This window comes from Ailuropoda melanoleuca, chromosome 2 (assembly GCF_002007445.2).
Source record: "Ailuropoda melanoleuca isolate Jingjing chromosome 2, ASM200744v2, whole genome shotgun sequence".
Classification (NCBI taxonomy): domain Eukaryota; kingdom Metazoa; phylum Chordata; class Mammalia; order Carnivora; family Ursidae; genus Ailuropoda; species Ailuropoda melanoleuca.
The window spans coordinates 3,834,079-3,852,623 of record NC_048219.1 but is presented as its reverse complement, the minus strand read 5'-3'; the positions used below and the strand labels follow the sequence as shown (position 1 = coordinate 3,852,623).

Sequence of the window (18,545 nt, the reverse complement as noted above, 5' to 3'; positions counted from 1 at the left end):
GGGGATAAGGAAGTCTGTTATCTTCATCCTCATTTTACAGATGAGGAAGCAGATTAGATCAAGGCCATCTGNGGCGGCCCCCCCCCCCCCCCCCGCCCCGCACTGAGCCACAACACCGTGGTTCTGTTGGAGCAGATGAGATGTGAGCGTTCCTGCCAACCCTCCTCTCTGTCGCAAGTGTTGCCATGACGAGCGCCCCAAGGGAAGTGGGGAGCCTCCACAGGAGCCACCCTCAGAGGGCCGCCAAAGACAGTCCCATGCTCTTACACAGAAATGCGATCTCTTAAGGCCCTTAGAGACGATGTCATGCGTGCACTGGGGGGAAGAGTGCATGTAACTTGCAAATAGAGAAGCTGAGCTCAGAAAGAAGGAAGTGACTTGTCCAAGGCCACACAACCAGCTGGTGGTAGAGATCCATCTAGAATGCAGGTTGCCTGACACCTGGTCCTGCACTCTTTCTCCATTCTGAAACCCACGCCTCACAAATGACCTCTCTCCCTGCCTCTACGCCAGCAGTCTCCGCCGGTGCTGAGCACTTAGTAAGGACCGGGGCGTTTCATCTGTCCTTATCTTTGGTCCTCCGAACTACCCCAACAAGTATTATCCAGGATAGCCATAAGGTCTAGAAATAGACAGAGATAATACATGGTTTACTGATAGTACATTACAACACATGTAAAGTAATAATTCGTCCAGACTCTGCCACCCTAGAAGTGATACAATTCCATTTTACAGAAGAGAGAACTGAGGCTAGAGATGTGACAAGTCTGCCTCGGGGGCTTACAGCTAGGAAACAACAGGGTGAGGATTAATGTGTGGGCATTTCTGACTCCAAAGCCGGGGTGTCCTGTCCCTACCCCAAGCAGCTGTCCCGTAAGGGATGAGAGCACGTGCCAAGGGAGGGGAGGAGTGCCGGCTGGAGGCACTGATCCCTGGTGATGAGGGAGGTAACGGTTCTTAGGTGGCTCAACGGAGTCCTTGAAGTCAGGCTGCCTGGGTTCGAGTCTTGTTCCACCACTTCTTTGCGCTGTGCCGTCGGGCAAGCCGCTGGTCCTTTCCGAGCCTCAATTTCCTCATCTGTAAAATGGGGATGGTAATCACGTTGCCCGCCTCGTCAGGTCGTCAGAGGGTTAAATTAGAAGAGTGTGGCGCACGGCAAGCACGGTGGAATCTGGCCTCTTATTTGCTGGCGCCTTGTATGTATGGCATTTGGTGGCGGCGTTCTGCCCCGTTGTGCCCTGGGTCGCTCACTTGCATGGCCTTGCGCATCATTTTGTATTCAGAATTTCGTATTATTTTTCTTGAAAGGGTTCCCCAATATCGTATAGGCTCGGGGTGGCTCAGTCGGTGAAGCGTCTGCTTTCGGCTCAGGTCATGATCCCGGGGTCCTGGGATCGAGTTCCGCATGGGGCTCCCTGCTCAGGGGGGAGCCTGCTTCTCCTTCTGCCTCTGCCCCTCCCCCTTCTCATGCTCTCTCTTTCTCTCTCTCTCTCTCTCACTGACTGGATTGCTCTCAAATACATAAATGAAATCTTAAACAAAAATATATTGTATAGACTCTACTTACATCCTGCAGAATGTGGATCCGCCCCTGTGTGTGCAACATACTTGGCCTGTCCGGTGCCTCAGTTTCCTCATCTGTTAAGTGGAAAGAGAGTTTTCGCGATGATTAGATGCAGTCACATGTGTAGGATGCTTTGAAAGTGTCGGCACGTAGTCAATGCCCGAGAGCTGTTGGCTTCTCGAGTCAATCTCCAGCTAGTAAATATGCTTAGTGCTAGTAAATGTGCTACTCGGTTTCCATTGGTCATGTTCTTTAATGATGTTTAATTGTCACAAGCACCCTACCCATTTTATAGGTGAGAGAACAGGCTCGGAGAGGCGAGGTCACAGAGCTTGGAAGCCAGGTGGGTCTGATGCCAGACCCATGCCCCTAACCATTGCCCTGATACCTCCCTGTTTAGGAGGGGCCCCCTGGCAGCGGGACCTGGGAGACTTAGGTCACACCGCAGGCAGGCACTGGCCCCTTGCAGGGAGTCCGTGAGACCCTGCCGGGGAGGAGGCCCCCCCCAAATCCAGCTGGGCCCCGGGCTCTGCCACACCTAGTACCCTTGTCCCTCCTGCCCCCTAGAGCTTCCTCTTGAGCCCCTGTCACCAGAGGCCCTGGCCCAGGTGGGGCGGGGGCCAACGGGTGACAATGACCGATTTAGAAAGTAAAGTTGCTTCTCAAACAAATAAGAAAGAAGAGGAAAGAAAGAAATGGCCTGCCCGCTTCCTGCCCCACTCTCTCTCCCAGCACCTGGGGCCCAGCTGCGAGCTGTTCTCTGCGTGTTTGTTCATCCCGCCTCGAGGAGCTGCTTAAAGCTCCAGGCCCCCTCCGCACGGGCGGAGGGGTGATCGTGGAGCCAATGGAAACAAGCACCCTCCGTGATTGCTGCATTGTCACTGTCGAGCGGATTGTTTTGGACAACAATACCAATAATCATAACAATCTGGGTTTCCTGCACTTGGCAGAGGGGGGTTACAGGCTTAGACTTGAGTGTGGCCGTCCTGGCTGTGATTTCTGAGGTGTGAAGGCCTGGGCAGGTCATTATGTCTCTCTGGGCCTCAGTTTCCTTGCCTGCCGAGTGGGAACAGGGAGGGCTGGCGGAGGCAAGCCTGAGCACTGAACATGCAGTACATGGCTGGGTGGCAGGTACTCGATCGGTCACTAAGGCCGGGGTCACCCAGGAGCACAATTTTAAGAGACTCCCTGATGTGGTGGGAGAGCTCAATGGGATGGGAGGTGGAATGATAACAATGATAACACCTGCTATGTTCTAGCCTCTGTCCTAAGGGCTTTATGTACAATCGCTCATTCCATCCTTACCACGCCACATGGAGTAGATACTGTCGTCCCTGTTTTGCAGATGAGACCAAAGACACCGGAAAGTGACCTGCCCAAGGTCACTACATCCGGTAGGTGCAGAGCCAGGATGAAGCCAGCCTATCTGGGTCCAAAGCCAGAGCTCTTAGCTGCATCCACGGCGCTCGGGCCACTCTGGCTGCCCGGGATCTGCTTCGTGGGGTCACCACGGACACGCCGTTTCCTTCTCAGACTCAGGTCTTGATCTGCAAACCGAGCAGCCGGTAATACCTGCCTGCAAGACATTATACAGTCCCAAGGGAGAGTCATGGTCAGATGTAGTGACCACGCAGAGAAGGCCATCGAATGAACATACCACGGGCTCTGGAAGCCATGGCCGTCACTCCTGCAATTATTATTAGTTTCAGAGCCACAGGCGAGAGCCAGCCGAGAGGATGCTGAGGGCCCTGCCCAGCTCTGAAAATCTAAATCCGTGGTTGCAGCTGGGGAGTGACTCCAGGAGGCACCTGGTGAGAGGTAGCTCCACCCGTTGGGGCTAAATAAATCCCCGAGGCTGCCACCATGCCATCTGCCAGTCACCTGCCCTAATTAATGGCAAAGTCACCAACCGTGCCTCTCTGCATCCCTCCCATCCCCCACAAGCTGTGTGTCCCTGGAGAAATTGCTCAGCCTCTCTGAGACAGGAAAAGTACACGACCTGGCAGAGTTCTGATGGATTAGAGATAATGTGGACAAAGTGCTCAGCACAGTACCTGCCGCGTAGCCAGGAAGAGGTGATGAGAACCTGAGCTCAGGGCCAAGCTGTGTCCCATTCCTGGCTGCGCCATTTCCTGTTGTGTGCCCTTGGGTGGGTTCCTTGGACTCTCTGAGCCTGGAAAACCGAGGAGCACAACACCTGGAATACAGTAGTCGTTTACCTAAAGACTGTGCTTGGTTGTGACCATTTTTTGCACTTTATAAGGTGTCCAGAGGCCCTGAAAGATCCTGGGGGCATAATGTTCCTTCCAGTGCTGGACTTCTCTCTTTGCCCCTCTAGAACTCCCCACGGTCCTTCTCCATCCTGTTCTATCCCCTTATAGGTGAATTTTGTGGTTGACATCAATGGCCTCCTTTGCCCTCTGGTTTCCGGTTGGGCAGGGCAGGAGGGCAGAGGGCGTGTAGTTACTCCCCCAGCCTCTTCCTGCAAGGTGGCTATGGCTTGGCTGTGTCCCTCGCCCAAGGGCTCCAGCCCCTGCAGGCGGCCCCTTGCATGCATACATCTCTGGCCCTGGGTCTGGGTAACTTCTCCCTCTCCGTCCTTTGGGCTACAGGTGGTAACAGCTCCCCATCGTTGCCAGCCCTAGGACACTGCACCATCCCTCCTGGTCGCCCTGAATCCTGACCACGGTCATTGTTAATGGTCTCTTGATTAAACTCTCTTCAAACGACTCCACTTGAGTGCACCATCTGTTTCCTGCCAAGGCCCCTATTGTGGTTTAGAGTGACATGTACCCTGTTGTATTCGTCAAGGACTCCAGGTATGGCAGAATAATAAAAATCCACACTGCTTTCCCAAATATGTATTTATCCTCTCGAGTAACTTTTGCTGACTATCTGCTGTGTGCCAGGCTCTGTACAGGGAGCTGGGAGCAGAGATGACCACCATGCAGCTCTTGACCCCCAGGAGCTCCCGGACTAGCTGGGGAGACAGACATCTCAACAGACAACCACAATATTTGCCAAAAGCCATTACAGAAGCATATACAAACCCCGAGGCTCGGCAGAGGAGGACCGGTCACACTCTGGGGGCGGCTGGGAAGGCTGCGTAACAAAGGGACTTTTGAGTAGCAGCACTGAAAGATCGTTAATAACATAGTTTAATTCACCAAATATTTCAAAATATTACTAATGTATAATATCATCAATTTAAAGTGATATAAAAATTCTTAAGGATTTTTGCATTTTTTTTTCCAAGTCTTCAAAACCCAGTGTCGATTTTACACCTGCGGCACTTCTCCGTTCAGCCAGGCCCTATTTCAAGGGCTGGCATTGAGCGGCCTCTCATCGAGCAGCACGGATCTGGGTCTGCCCTGCCTCGTAACAGATCTGCAAGCCAAATGGTGCCGTTTCTCCCACTTTACAGATGAGGAAGCGGACTCAGGAGTTGGGTCACTTGCCTGAGGTCACACTTCCTGATGGGGCATGATTTGAACCCACATCTCTGTGGCTCAAAGCCTGTCTCTTCCTGCTGCCCCGTTCTGCCTCTGGGCCCGCCCCTGCTTCCTAGAGTGAAGCAGCTGACAAGGGCTGAGAAGGTAAAACTCCAGCTGAGGCCCTCTGACCCCAAATCCTGTAATGTGTCTCCTGCAGTGGATTCTATAGGACAGACTGGGGGAAGGTAACAATCTCCTCCAAACTGGGTTCTGACCCCTGTTCATCTAGGGTCCCTGAGGATAGGGTGGCGGAAGAGAACCGGGGACTGCGGGTAAATTGCACAGTTCTCTTTGGGGGGAGTTGTGAATGGGTGGAAGGCATGGGCTGCCCCGGAGGGGAGGTCTGCAGCGGTAATGGACTAGGGACGCTGGACAGCAGCCAGCACCACACTCAGCAATTCCTTCCCAGCGACACACCGGATGGTCCAGAAACACCCACTCCTGAGCCTAGTGGGGTACTTGGAGTTAACAGTGAATTAGTCGCGGTCATTTTCACACTGATTTAGATGGGATGATAAAAGTAAGGTCTTCCGATGGGCAGCTTACCCAGGCTGTCATGTGCAGAGAGTCCTGGCAGGATCTTTGACCCATATCCATGCTTTGGAGGAGAAACCAGAGCCATGGAATAATGGTTGGAAGCAAGGGGAGTTCCCTGGCAAGTCCAGAGTATGTGTCTAGTGACTGTGGAGATGTGTGTGACACTCAAATTCATGATCAGTAACTGAGTATTCACCCACCTATTCGCTGTCATCAACTGTCACCTGCCTATAGAATCATCCATCCATCCATCCAACCATCCATCCATACCCTGTCCACCTGTCTGCTCCTCCAGCATCCGTCTCTTGATTCCTTCACTCTTTCCCCCACCCATTCACTCATTTCCCCCATCCTGCCCTCCACCCGGTCCTGTTTTGGATGCGGAGTGTGCAACAATGGGTAAGACTCAGATCTTCCTTCAAACCCAGTGAGGTAGACAGACACTTTGTCTAAGCAAGGGACGTTAGTGTGGTGATGGAGGGTTCTCGAAGGTGCAGTGGGAGTTCCAAGGAGGAGCTGCCCAGATGTCCCTGAGAGGGTCAGAGCAGGCTTCCCGAGGAAGGAACACCAGAGCTGGTCTTGAAAGAGGAACAGGGGCTTGTGAAGCCAGAAGAAGGCAGCCTGACTGATGAGTTGGGCAGTGATGCGGGCTGGCCAGTGACACAACAGAACCCGCAACAGAAGCAGGTGAGAGGACCCCTGCCAGGATCTCACCCCAGGGGTTCCAGAGTGACTTAAAAATGGTGACAACTCAGGGGCACCCGGTGGTCTCAGTCGGTGGAGTGTGTGACTCTTGGTCTCAGGGTTGTAAGCTCCAGACCCACGGTGGGTGTAGAGATTACTTAAAAATAAAATCTTAAAAAAAAAAAAAAAGAAATGGTGCCAGCTCAGAAGTCTGTGCCAGCCTTGCCTGGCCATGCCTTCACTTAGCATAGCACAAGCCCTGAGATTTCAGAGCTTGAAGACCTAGAGAGCATCAGAGATAGTCCTGCTGTTGTAAGTTGGGGAAACGGAGGCCTCAAGAGGAGAAAGGACACGCCAAAACACAGAGTCAGGGGTGAGGGGGCGAGCTGAGGTCTCTAACTCCTATGCGCACGTTCTTTCCGCTAGAGTCTCCCCTCCCCCATACTCAGCAACATTGGAGGCCAAATGCTTGCAACCCCTCGGTGCCTGGCATGGTGCTGGGCCTGGAGAAGGGGACTTCCCTGTTGCCCCGTACTCCTGCCCTGTCCCCACATTCGATCAGATTGGTAAAGCTTATTCATGCTCTATCCGTTGTCCCATGTAATTCCCACAACAGTCCCAGAGGACTGGCATTACTACTCCCTTTTACAGAAAAGGAGGCTCAGAGAGGGGAAGGGGTTTGCCCAGAGTCACACAGCTCAAACGCAACAGAGCCAGCATCCTGACTCCCCGTCCTGTACCTGATCTGAGACATCAGGCGACAGCTCACATAGCCTTGAATATCCTGGGCCCAGACTGATGCTGTTCCATGGAAGTCGTGGGCTGTGGACAGTTCAGCAGGGACAGGGATGTGGGGGAAGTACCCCGTAAAGGAACCCCCAGTGATTGTTTTCACCTGGAACCTGCCTCCCCCCCCCCAGCAATGGAAAATGTGTGTCAGAGGAAGCTGCTGGTTGGGGATGGGGTAGGTGTGCGTGGGTGACAGCATTTGGAGGGGCACCACGGGGGGGGCAGGATGTGCTGGGGCTGGGGGGCAAGGTCGGGGTGCTGGAGCAAGGTGCAGGTTCTGCCCCCTGCCTGCTGCCTTTTTCTCTCTGGTTCTCACTTTCTTTCTCATGCTCTCAGAACTAACAGTGCAACTTTCACTTCCAGGCGGATGGGCAGACTGTCCTGTGAAAGCTGTCCCCACGCTCTACTTTCCAGATCTCTTTGGTCAGTTCTCTGCTCAATAGTTGAGTCGACAAGCATTTATTGAGCACCTGCTGTGTGCTCAGATGCAGGGATGCAGGATGGCCCCTTCCTGGAGAAGTGCAGAATCTGGTGGAGACAGAAATATGACAAGACAGGGGCGCCGGGGTGGCACAGTCGTTAAGCGTCTGCCTTCGGCTCAGGGCGTGATCCCAGCGTTCTGGGATTGAGCCCCACATCAGGCTTCTCCGCTGGGAGCCTGCTTCTTCCTCTCCCACTCCCCCTGCTTGTGTTCCCTCTCTCGCTGGCTGTCTCTGTCAAATAAATAAATAAAATCTTAAAAAAAAAAGAAACTGTTAGAAAATATAATTTATTTAAAAAAAAAAGAAATATGACGAGACAGGTACAATATCTAGCTGACACAATCCAGTGAGGGCAGTGGGGGGTAGTGGGCAGAGAGACCTTCTGGGAGACAGCACACCAAGCATAACGGAGGTAATAGTAACTGCTCTTCCATGTGCCAGATTAAAAGGCTAAGCCCTTTGAAGGCTTTTATACCTTTCCATCCTCAATTCTGTGAGATAGGAGCTGCTAGTATTCCCATTTTACAGGTGAGAAAGTTGAGACATTGGGATAAAAACTTACCCAAAGCGTCACTGCTAGATGCTAGGAAATGGGGGAGCCAGGGTTCAAAACTAGGCAGTCTGCTCTTTACCGCCCTACCAAAGAGAGGGAGAGGGAACAGGTGTTGGGGGCAATAAGAGGGAGGGTCCCCCCAAGGAGATGGTGTACTGGCATTGATAGCAGAGGGCAAAGTGCTGAGAGGAGAGGCTGGGGAGCATTCAGGGTCCAGCCAAAGAGTCCCTCCAAGTATCACCCGGGCACCGGGGAGTTGTGGACAAGTTTTGAACAAAGGAGTGACATGGGCCTGTCTGTTCTAGAAAGGGACCTTCCCCCGCCTTTAACATGGTGATCAGTGCAGACAATGGACAAAAGTTAAATGTGATTTATTTCAATGTGTTTTTATTTTCCTAAGGCTACTATAACTAGGTACCACAAAGCCAGGATTCGGGTAACAGAAGCTTATTCTCTTTCTGTTCTGGAGGTTAGAGGATTGAAGACAAGCTGTCATCAGGGTCCTGTTGTCTAAGACTCCGGGTGGAGTCCTTTCTTGCCTCCACCTCACTTCTGGGGCTGGCCACCGGTCCTTGGCATTTCTCGGTTTTCAGCCGGATCACTGCCATCTCTGCCTCTGTCCATAACGGTGTTTCCCTTGTGCAGCTCTCTCTTCTTAGAAGGACACCAGTCCTATTGGACTAAGGGACAGCCCCACTCCCATCTGACCTCATCTTAACTAATTATATCTGCAGCAACTTTATTCCCAAATGAGGTCCCATTCTGAAGTCCTGGGAGTCAGGACTTCAACATATCTTTTGAGGGAGACGAAATTCAACCCGTAACAGATGTCATTAAAGTGCTTGTCATGTAGATAAATCTCAAATGTGAAAAAAAAATCCTACGTACATCTCACGTCACGGTTTGAGATTCGGGAGACCTGGCCTCAGCGAATTCGTCCCCCACACTAATACTTTGCCCCAGTGAGTACTAAATACATGTTTGAGAAATACTTGACTTGTGGTCCCCTAAGGCTCTCAGGTCTGTCCTTAACAAGTTAGAGAAATAGACTAAAAGTCCCCAGAGAACAAAGTCAAGCTGCCCTCTGTCCCAGATTCCTGGCAGGCAGCTGTTGCACTGACCTGGGCACCCCCTGCCCCCCTGGCTGGGCACCAGCTTAGGGAAATAGCCAGTCAGGAGAAGGACGGAGAGGAGAGGCCTCAACTCCCTTCCTCTCCGGATTAAGCAAACCCACTGCCCTCAGGCCTCTCCCTTGCTTCCCTATCCAGACAGGCTCAGACTATTCCATTCAGACAAATGTCTGTGCATTACCCTTGCTTCTCTGACCTAGTTCAGGCCTTTCCCTTTACCACTGGGACTAATTGCTCGGGTCTTTGAACTAATTTCTCTGCTGCCAGCACCAATCAGATCATCCTAAACATGAATCCGGTGATTTCTCTCATTGCTCTAAAACCTTCAATGGCTCCCTATCACTCTCAGAATAAAGTCCGGATTCCTTAGCTTACTATTTCCAGCCTTGGATATGTTGGTCCCCAGGTAGCACCCCGGGTTTGTTTTTCCCTATTTCCCTACGAGTGCACTATCCTACAGACAGGGAAGGTCCAGAATTTCCATTTAAAAGAGACTGGGGGGGTGCATTCTGGTTAGCAGGGGACACGGTGGGGGCTCGTCTCGAAGTTGTCTTTGTAAGCAGGGTCCCCTGAGCATGACAGTGCTCTCCCGTGTCTGTATCTGCTTCTTGGCATATACTGGCCCCTTGACGTGGGATGATCCCACCATATCCCAATGTTTCAACATGTGACTCGAAGGACATCTTCAACCTCATCATGTAACCAAAAGACGTCTCCCTGACCCGCATACGGAGTATTTTGAACTTCCTAATGAGCTTTATTCTAATCCACCTTGTGCCGAACGAAGGAAGCACCTCTCTTCCCCGTTCCCCTCGAGCTAGGTGCGGAAGGGCAGCAAGGGCAGGTGAGAAAAGTGCCAGGGTGGAGACCTGGCTGCTAATACACTTTGTCAGGGTCTTGCTGCATGACCGTGGGCAAGTCACTGTCCTTTTCTGGGCTTCAGATGCTTCTCTATAGAGTGGGGCTGGGGGCGGGGGGGAGACACCCAAGCAGGGCGAAAGCCTGAGCTAAGTTTCTCCCTCCATCCCAGGTCTGGCTAGACCTTGGTTTGGTGAACAGGAGCTTGGGGGGGGGGGAGTCCTTTATTTTGTGTTAATTTACATATATTTGCATACGTGCTATATGAGGCATTCTTTCTATGAGTGAACTGATGTCATCTAATGGATGTCCAGGGATGGGAAAAAAGCCCTACAGGCTCATGGTTCCATCCAAATCTTAGCAGTCAGAGGTCTTTAGTAATTAGCCCTCCCTCCCCCTCCCTTTACAGAGGAGTAACTGAGGCTCAGAAAGGGAATGTGAGGAGGCTGATGTCACACAGCAAGTGAAGAACGCCAGGCTTCCTCCAGGCTTCCCACCATTTTGCCCGACGCACCTGGCTTCTCTGTCCACACAGGGTTGAGGGTGCAAGGGGAGGCTTGGTTTTCTCCGGAGGCCTTTCTCTGCGCCCCAGCATAACAAAGCCCGCTGGCTTGGCAGCCTCCGTAACCACCACAGGAAACCAAATTGTAGTAGAAAGTCAGATGCGAGTGGAAAATCCTCTCAGAGATGTGAGATCGTTGCTTTCACCTGTTCTAAAAATAACCCAGTTTATTAAAGATTGATAGATGACAAGATAACCCACAGTTACTCCTCTGGGGCTGGGGAGAGGAGAGAGTGCCGTCTGTTGAACAAAAGGGGAGCTGGGAGGTACTGTGGGGATTGCTGAGCTGGCTGGCCCGGAACGCAGTGTTCAGTGAAAGTTAGGAGGGGGGTGGACAGGTGCTCCTTGGGCCTGTGGGAACAGCAGGAGCAAGACAGTGGGCGCTGCCTTCAAGGATCCTCGTCCAAGGACTGGGGCGACAGATAACAAAGAAAGTCATTGCCGACTGGGAGAAGGGCTCCCAGGGAAACAAGCAGTGCTGAGATGAACAGGAACCGGGATGGGCAGGGAGGCTTCTGGAAGGAGGGGGCACTTGAGCTGGGACTGGACAATGAGAAGGATGGGGGGAGGGTATCTCCAGGAGAGAGACCAGTAGGTACCAAAGCCAGAGGTAGGAAGGAGCTTGGCGGTTCTGGAAGCCTGAAGGCCCGTGCTGGGCAGGGAGGAAGGGGGTGTGGACCGGCAGGAGGCGCTGGGGAGGGCGCAGGGCCGGGCCTGTGCTGGCTTTGGGGGCTTGTAAGCTTCGGGATTTGATTCCGGGTCAGTGAGAAGCTACGGAAGGAAGGTTTTCAGCAGTGTTATCAGGAGATGTGGTTTGCTTCTTAAGAAGCTTGTACTTGGGGCGCCCGGCGGGCTCAGTCAGTAGAGCACGTGACTCTTGATCTCGGGGTTGTGAGTTTGAGCCCCACGCTGGGCCTAGAGATTACTTACAAAAAAAAAAAAGCAGCAGCAGCAGCTTGCTCTTGCCTGTCGTGTGGGGTAATGAGGCGAGGGTCAAGCAGCAAGGAGACCAGCCAGGCAGTGGAAATGGCGTCCTGCAGGAGTGCCAGGGGCCTGGACTAAGATGGGGAGAGACCTCAAAGTATGTTTTGGAAAGAAACTTCACAGGAGCTGCAGATGAACTGGATCGGGAGTGGAAAGAGGGGGGAGAGAAAGAAGGCACTAGAAGGGACACCCAGGTTTCTGGCCTGAGCACCTGGTGAGTGGCAGTGTCATTTCCTGAGGTAGGGACACGTGCAGGCCAGACGGGCGGGTGTGGGAATCCGGTTTGGGGCATGGGAGGTTTCAGAAGCTTGCGGATCGCCAAGAGACTGCTGGAAGGCCACTCCCGAGGGCCTAGCAGTCTCGGGCCATCTCACAAAAGCAGGCCGTTGGTCCTTCCATTATTGTTCATGAAGTCTGCTCAGTGAGCGCCAGGGGACCAGAGAGTAGCTCTGTTGTGTTTTAGAGCCCCAGCCCCCAGAACAGCGCCTGGCACGGAGTAGGTACTCAACAAAAAGTTGGTGGATGCGTGAAGAAGGCTCACGGACATGGCAGGTGCTTCGTAAATATCGAAGGAATTCTCTGACTCCTTTTCTCGCACCCCCATATCTCATCAGTCCGTGATTCCTACAGATTCGCCTTTCTCAGTGTTTCTCAAGCCAGTCCTTTACTCCATCCCTACCGCCACCGCCCCAGCCCAGACCCCTCTGCATTTAGCTGTGTTTGCTGAGAGCCGTGAGTACCCACTACGTGCCAGGCACCGTACTAGGCCCTTCATGAGTAGCATTGTCACTTAGCCTGTAAAACAACACTGAGGGGCGGGAAACCTTTCCTCCCCTTCACTACTCACAGCCTCCTGGGGGTGTCTCCCTGTCTTCAGGCCTCGCCCTTCCAACCCATCCTCCAAACTTCAACAGTGTGGCTGGCAAAACTTCAAATCGGATCTGTCCGTCCATGGCTTCCAACCCTCTCATTGTCTGCAGGATCGTGGCCCCATGGCTTCACGTGGCTGACAGGAAGGACCTGAGTTTCAGCTCTGCCTCATGGGCTCCTGTGGGTCGTCTGGTCTCCCCTTGCACCCCCGGAGCGTCCGGCTCTGTTTCTCCTGCCCGCACCTCTGCCAGGAGGGCCCTTCCCGTGGCTGGTTCATTCCTATTTGGCACATGAGGTTCAACTCCTTTTCCCATCTCCTTGGACTCCCCACTGGCCAGGTTGGAGGTCCCTTAGGCCACCCCCTCCCCACTCTGTGTTGACTTCATCAGCACCTGTAGTAATAACGACTCTATCTTAGATGATCATTTGTCTTTCAATTAATGTATAGGATTATTTCCAGCTCATTAGGTCGGGTGGTTCCTTAATAACGACCGAGCAAGAAACCCCAGCAGCATTTCCTGATCATCCAGGGCGAGAGCGGTGGTCAGTGATTCTGCTCTTTCCTGAGTTAGCTTTGATCTGAAGTGAGTCACATGGTCCACAGACCACGTATATGTGAGTAGAATGGGGCTGAGGGGTCTTCGTCCCTTTACAAATTCTGGACTACACTGAGGGGAAGAAGGTCGCAGTATTTATTTTCACCCAATGCATTCTGATCCTGGTCTTCCCTCTCTCTTGAGGATCAAGGGGTTCCTGGAGCTTTCTGGCTAAGGGGGCCTGGTGTCCAGTTGAGGGTTCTCTGCCCATTAGGTAGGGGTCTGCAGCTGTATGGTGCCCTTGCACCCGGCTCAGTGCCCCGGAGCGAGAGCTCACCCCGGCCACGTTTCCACATCTCGCTGCCTGGTGGGACCACGTGGCTGCCACTCTCCTTGCAAAGCTCTGGCACCTCGGGACCTGCTCCAATTTCATGCAAATGGCAGCTCTGGCTGGACCGCAGGTGCCTGATCCCACAGTGTCCCAGGAGAGACAGACACAGCCAGCCATGGAGAACCGATGCCCAACCAGGTGTCCGCTGGGCATCAGCTTCCTTCGGGCTTGGCTGCCGCAGCTCCAGCTCAGGGACCAGACTCTGTCGTTCTGGGCAAAATGCAGACCCTATAATAATAGTCATTTGTATTTATTAAGGTGTACTCTGTAACATGTACTGTACCGAGTGCTTTACAAGTATCAAATAATTTAATCCTGACAACAGTCTTACAGGGTGGGTAATTATCCGCCCCCATTTTATGTATTTAGGAAATTGAGGCACAGAGAGGTTAAGTGACTTGCCTACCAGCCACACAGCCAGTAAATGACAGAACTGGGCTAGAGACCAAGCAGGCTGGTTCCAGAGCCCCACTCTTGGCTGGTACACGCAAACCCTTCAACCCGTCACGTGAGGCACGTCTGTTTGCTCGTCTGTCTCCACTGAGAACGAGAACTGAGCCTTGTTACTCCTTATCTTCAACACTGGCACAGCAGCCGGGCACCCAGTAGGTGCTCACACAAGCCCCCCTTAACAGGAGCCAGTCTGAAACCTCCTACTTTGGATAAGAGAGCCCAGGGCAGAAAACGTGTTTCATATTATGACATTTTGCAGCCATCTGTCCTACAAGATCACGTTCATGGTCACAACACTGATGGGCATGGATTATTAGACCCATCTGTCAGATGCGGACACTGAGGCCCAAGGAGGCTAAGAAATTTATCTAAGTCACCCAGCGAAGAGTTGGCGGAGATGGAACCTAAACCCAGGTCTCCTGACTCCAAGTCCAGTGCTCACTCTACGCCATCAGAAATGGCACCAGGGAAGATGTTGCTTAACCCAAACCCAGTCCCAGGGGCATGGGGGTCCTGCCGAGTCAGGGGTCATTAATCATGCCGTCTCCCAGCAGGGGGGCGCTTTCAGGGACAGAGGCTTGCTTCCCTTCCTCTCAGCCCTCAGGGTCTAACACCTCTTCAGGGCAGGAAACTCTTCCTTGTCACAAAGAGGGAGCCCTCCCTCCCCACCCTCCCCCTCACCCTGGGCTGCTCCCCTCCCTATCCCCCTCGAGGGTCTTGGTCAAAGCATCCGCTTGTCAGCGTAAATCTGCGGGGTTCAGACCAGCAGCTGGAGATGGATGGGCAGGAAGCAGGAACAATGGATGAAAGACCCTCTGTGCCCAGGTGGGTGGGGGAGGGAGAGGCCGGAAACAGAAGCCTCTCTCCTTTGGAAGCCTGGAGCCTTGGGCTGGCGGGAGGCCTGGGAGGCCTGAACCTGCCCGGTTTATTTGGATTCCCCAAGGATCCAAGCTGGGAGCCCTTCGCAAACAGCAGACCAGCTCATCTCCATGGGGTGCCAAGTCCAGGATGTGTGTGACAAGAATGTCGCTTTCCTGCAGCTCTGTTTGTCCCTAGGGCCTAGCACAGGGCTGGCTACCCAGTAGGGGCTTGTCTGCTGAATGAAGAAATCAACCTGGCACTGCTCATAACTGAAGATTGAGGTCTTTTGAAAAGGCATGTCTGCATCCAACGTGGACTCCGACTCACGAGCCCGAGATCGAGAGGCGTCCGCTCTTCTGACAGAGCCAGCCAGGCGCCCCTGGTTTTCTTTTTTCAAAATATAAAATACATCCACAAGGATCCCTTTCCCCGTCACGATTTCTGCACATACTGTTCTTTCTGCCTGCCGTGCTCTTCCCTCTGCATTTTGCAAGGTCAGCACCTTCTCATCCTCTAGTTGGCAGGCCCCAAAGCTCTTCCATGAAGCTCTGGGGGCCCGCTTTGACCTGTACCCCTTGCTCAGGTAACCCCCATTCCCTGCCCCTCTCACCCAGCACCCTGTGGACTTCCTGGGAGGCACTTACCAGAGTAAAACATCTTCTCACTTACTATGTGTCCTTATTTTTGTATTCCATCTCTCCCACCAGAGTGTGAGCTCCAGAAGAACTTCTTGTTCGTTGTTGTACCCCCACGGGGCAGGTGCTTAGAAGATCCTGCACAGATAGCTGTTAAACCGACCAAGAGCTGAGTGACTGTATGATGTCATTCACGCCCCATGCTCTGCACTCTGCTTCCTCGGAGAGAATAGAAGGAGTCTTGCTCCTGCACCGAGGATGCCCATACTGAGCGGCTAGCTCCCAGGTCGATAGTTGTGAGGGTCACAGATCACGCCGGGACTTTGCTTCCCCCGCAATCATTTGCGAGCTTCATCAAATTCTAGGTGTGCACAGTGGGGGGGGGGAGGCTTACATGGGAATGTCTGCTGTTCGTCCAGCACACGGCAGCGGACGCTGCGGTGGACAGGGCTGGGTCCATCAAACCTCCCCATTTCAAAGATGGGAAAACTGAGGCCCAGAAATGCCAAGGTCACACACACATCAGTGCAGAGTTTTATCAGCAGAGAGTTCAGTAGACCTGCGGCTTCACTGAGCCCAAAGACAGTCATTCAACTATTTGCTGAGCACCTATTATGCGCCTGCACTGTGCTGGAAGCTCGGACGGAGCAACTACCAAAGGCTCAGAGACTCAGAGCAATTACGTAAAAGGCCCAGCCTACCTGACACAGAGCCGCTTCAGCGAGCTCCAAAGCAAGTCCCTGCTTGGCCAGGCATGAGAGCGGGCATGCGTCGGGGAGAGGAGTTCCAAATTGCAGGGAGGCCGAGGGCGGGAGAGCTGACCTGGGGCTGGACACAGAGGCTCGGAAATGGAGGAGGACAGTACTGACCCTAAGAAGCCAGCTTGGCTGGGGGCAGTGTCCCTGCGCATGTGCAGGGTGCCCGACATGCGGCGCGTTCGAGTGGAGTGGTTTGTGCCATGTCAACCGTGCGGGACCCGGTCAATAGAGGAGGCCGAAGGCCACTCATTCGGCCAGGAAACGCCCACGGAGCACCTGCTGTATGCACAGCCCATGCTGAGCCCCGGAGTCACCAGGGTGAGGGAGTCACAGTCCCATCTCCAAGAGTCCTCAGTACTGGGAGGACACGCAGACATGCAGACAGACCTCCAGAGACCCGAGACCAGGCCGCCTCAAGGCAGCACCGACCAGCAAGGAAAGCCCTGGCCGTGGCTCCCAACTCCCTCCTCTGGGACAGTGAAGAACGTCCTCAGGCCAGGCAGACCTGTATCCGCTCTCGGCTCCTCCTCTAGGCCAACATGTGACCATAACCAAGTGACTTAACATCCCCGAACCTCAGTTTCCCCATCTGTAAAACAGGGATAGTGACAGGACCCGCTTATGTAGCACTGTGAGAATTTGATGAAATCAGCCGCAAAAGCTCTGGGCATACAGGTGCCTCAGAAGCAGTGAGCCCTCGGGTGGCCCGGGGCCTGCTGCGGCCTACGGTTATCACCATTCAGTCCCACGGGCTCCCGCCTTGGATGGAGTCAGTCAGTCAGTCATGCAACAAACACGGACGGGTCAGTGGCTTGTGCTCGGCCCTGTGCCTGGCAGGGGACAGCGAAGAGGAATGAGACCCAGCCCCGACCACCCGGGAGCTAGTCGCCACCCAGGGAGCAGATATCACGATATACGTGTAACAGAACGTGGCCAATGTCATTCTAGATCTCGCCCTGGCGGACAGTTCTCTGAGGGGGCCTCATTTACACCTCACCAGGGGCCTTTACAAGGTACACATCGTTATCCTGATTTCACACATGAGCAGACTGAGGCTCAGAGAGGCAAATCCACCTGCCCAGGGTCATATAGAGTCTGTCTGTCTGTCTCCAGAATCTACGCTCTGTTCTCACAAAAGCAAATCTTGTTTCTTCGAAGTCTTGTGCAAAGGTTGGCTCATTTGGTCAGTGAACCCTTTTGCACCCGTGCCACATGCCAAGTCTGACCTGAGTAGGACATGGCTCCTGGCTCCACCACTAGCCAGGGGAGAGGTAGATGTGGGCATGTTGGGGCTCCGTAACCCCGATGAGGGACGTTTTGGCACTGGTCTAGCCTCCCCCACCCCCCATTTAAGTGCTGGAGGGCTGCTGGGAAAGGCCCAGGGAGGGAGGTTGTGACAGCTTTAGGCCCCCAGGGCCACCGTGTCCGCTCAGCCTGGCTCTGACTCACCACCCACACCTGGTGCTGGCCTCAGGCAGCCACGCTGCTGGAAATAGACCCAGGGCAGAGAGCAGGAGCAGGGGAGGGGAGGGAGGGGGGGAGGGCAGGGAGGTGGCACCTGCATGCGTGGCTGCCATTCCCACCCTCCCCACCAGGAAGCAGAGGCACATCATCCACCAGAGCCCACCGGAAATGAGCCGGGCTCAGGCGGCTCCTGGGGGCTGAAGACCCCAGCCTACCTGGGAGGCTGCCCCGAAGCAGTGAGGGTTATAATAAAAATAGTGGCGATGCCCCACTTGCCACCACTCTCGCTGGTTCTCGGGCCCTCGTTGTGTGCCAGACTGACCTCAGTGCGCGCTTTGCATGTACTGGTGATCTCACCGAACTCCCACAGCTACCCAGCAGGTTGTACTGTGATGAAGCCTGTTCTAACGATGAGGAACTTGTGGTTCAGAGAACCACCGTAAGTTGCTTAAGACAACACAGCCCCTGCATCAGGCATCGTGAAATCACCTCAAGCTCCCTCCTCCCCCCTCCAGCTCAAATGGCTCATTCGAGGTCACATGCGCCAGCTCTGTTCCCATCTGCCCTGCCTGCATCACCTTCCCTCCTGACCAAGGTAAAGCCTTCCTTCTTACAGCTCTGGAAGCAGAAAGCACAGGATAATCCTTCTCTCTTCCTCCCTACCTAGTTCAACCCTGCTCAGCTTTCAGCCCACGTCTGATCGTGCTGCCTCCCTGTCTAAAACCTGCAGCGGCTCCCAATTGCCCTCAAGGTAAAATGTAGTGAACCTTCATACACTGAGCCCTTCCCTCTTCTCCAGCTTTAATTGCTCACCACTCTTTGCTTGGGCAAACCAGGACCCTTCCCAGGGCTCGCTCTCCTGGTGGGCTGCAGAGGGATGAGGATGAAGGGTCTGCTGCGTGTGAAGTCCCTAGCGGGGCCCTCGGCACATAGTTGGTGT

At 53.7% G+C, this 18,545-nt stretch overlaps 1 protein-coding gene across 3 annotated transcripts in view; it reads right to left on the bottom strand.

The window, feature by feature from the left end:
- Nucleotides 1-18,099, bottom strand: part of LOC100476280 (elongation factor 1-alpha, somatic form) — a 57,883-nt gene extending 39,784 nt beyond the window's left edge. Inside the window, exons 1-10 of one of the 3 annotated variants that reach the window (XM_002913271.4) lie at nucleotides 17,821-18,099; nucleotides 11,584-15,533; nucleotides 10,606-10,804; nucleotides 8,113-8,186; nucleotides 7,385-7,596; nucleotides 7,020-7,101; nucleotides 3,619-4,666; nucleotides 2,870-3,140; nucleotides 1,568-1,638; nucleotides 858-1,077 (exon numbers count right to left, since the gene is read on the bottom strand). The gene's annotated coding sequence lies outside the window, so the exon portion shown is untranslated. The other 2 variants (XR_004621466.1, XR_004621467.1) reach the window with 2 other exon arrangements.
- Between the last annotated feature and the right edge of the window lie 446 nt (nucleotides 18,100-18,545).